This window comes from Mixophyes fleayi, chromosome 4 (assembly GCF_038048845.1).
Source record: "Mixophyes fleayi isolate aMixFle1 chromosome 4, aMixFle1.hap1, whole genome shotgun sequence".
Taxonomy (NCBI): Eukaryota; Metazoa; Chordata; class Amphibia; order Anura; family Limnodynastidae; genus Mixophyes; species Mixophyes fleayi.
This window is the reverse complement of record NC_134405.1, coordinates 279,296,946-279,298,932: the sequence shown is the minus strand read 5'-3', so window position 1 is coordinate 279,298,932 and position 1,987 is coordinate 279,296,946. Positions and strand designations below refer to the sequence as shown.

General features: G+C 43.6%; 1 long non-coding RNA gene across 1 annotated transcript; it reads right to left on the bottom strand.

Annotated features, from left to right (window-relative positions):
• Positions 1-289: 289 nt before the first annotated feature.
• On the bottom strand, positions 290-1,570 carry LOC142150145 (uncharacterized). Its single transcript, XR_012691043.1, has 3 exons — positions 1,535-1,570; positions 664-714; positions 290-346 (listed from the first exon to the last, which is right to left on the bottom strand). It is a non-coding gene; the product is annotated as an uncharacterized LOC142150145 (long non-coding RNA).
• Positions 1,571-1,987: the final 417 nt, after the last annotated feature.

Genomic DNA, 1,987 nt, shown 5'->3' with positions numbered 1-1,987 from the left:
ACACTTTACACTGGGCACACATGTAATAAACACAATAAAATATTTCCGGCAGCAAAACACCTGCTCCTCCATCCCGCCCGGCTATCAGTTACTACATACATAAATCCATGTTATTTACTGGTCACACAGCTGTGTCATGTTCTCTCTGCACCTATGAACTGAGTGCCGTGTAAAATGTACCCTCAGCTCTGAAGTGACGGCACCACGGGTAATGTAAGCAAAGCCACCACCTGAGCGCCACCTCTTTATAGTAACTGTTATACTGTACCTCCTGCTCGGTGGCCAGCAGCCGCAGCCTGGTGAGCCTATTCTTGAGGAGATCATTCTCCCGCATATAGCTGCTGAGCTGCAATAGAGAGAATTACATTTAGATCTGAGTATATGATTATGTAGCCCTCACCATATTGTATATTTGTGTAACACATTGTGTAGTGTCCTCTCCTCGCACAAAGGGGCTTATTTGCAGGGTACGGTTATGTTACTGCGCCGCTGTGTCCAAGTTTCTAGGAATCTTTCATTTGTAGATCTTATCTTACATTACAGTAATAAAGTGTGTGGACAAAGCTTCAGTTTTGGTCTTATGGGACACTTGCGAGGAGAGAGTGCACCACGGCTGTGACTATCATCACATTGGAATATTAAGTGATATAATGATGGACTGACCAGGCTTGATAGAAGCTCCTCCCGTGCCTCCAGTATATCACATTTTCTTTCCTGTTCAGGGGATAATGCAGATATAAGGTCAGTTTTAGAGTGAGAGAGAGAAATAAGAGAGAAAGAGAGACAGAGAGAGAGAGAGAGTGACAGAGGGTGATAGAGAGAGAGAGACAGAGAGGGAGAGAGAGACAGATAAATGTATGTCACACTTTCCGTACTTTACAGACAGTGGGTATCACTTTATTAATCCCGTCTATAATGTGAATAGTAGGAAACTGAATCTGTACCGTGAGTCAGTTTCCAGCCGTTCACATGGTGAGGGATATTAACCTTCTAGTGTCCCACTGCCATGCGGATGTCTGAGCAGGAACTGATGTGAATGTATATAGTCTCCATAAAAGTAATGTGTATATGTTGCCGCTATATATATATATATATATATATATATATATATATATATATATATAAATATATAAAGCGCTCCTGAAAGCTGGAGGCTACACATGAAGATATAGTGTGGGATCATGCACAATGACATGTCACACACATGGTTCATAGTATCACAATGGCCACATTCCAATCATACCTCCCAGATGTCCTGATTTAGGCGGGACAGTCACGAATTGACGCCACTGTGCCGCCATTCCACCAGTCGGCACGTTTGTCCCCAGACAAGTTGGGAGGTATGCAGCATTTTTAGGAGTTTGTTAGAGGAGGGGAATTGGAGGCAGCCTAATGCTTCAGAAGCGCTTAGCACGGCCCCAGAGACCGTCACACGCCCCTCAGCCTGGCATGACCACTCCGTGTTGTGATTACTGCTGTACCGCTGTACGTGTATGTTTGGATGTATACAAATAGTTATAGATAGTTGTCATACCAACTGCTGCTTCAGCCATTGTTCTTCTGCCTCCACTTGCTGGCTCACCCCCAGTTGTTTCCGCAGGGTCTCAAGTTCATCATTATTCGACCTGGATAGACAAGTAGAGAATACATTCTTATTTACCTGCTTATTTAATGTACACCAGTGCCAGACAAACAGCCAGGCATACTCCGATCTATGAGCAACAGGAAAAGGGATCCCTGGCTACAAATAACTATCAGTTACAGGTTGTGAGTGTGACAACTACGGGGGGAGGGCCCTTGACAACACCACTAGAACTTTGAAAAAAAAAATCCTACCCCGACCATAATAAGGGATTTCCTGTTTCAGCCGTTACAGGCATCACAGGACGCACCAGATTGGATGAGTGCAGGTACATTTCCTTTTTTTCTTTTATTATAATATAATATTAGCTTTTTGTGGCGTTATCCTTTAATGTCTGCTGATAAT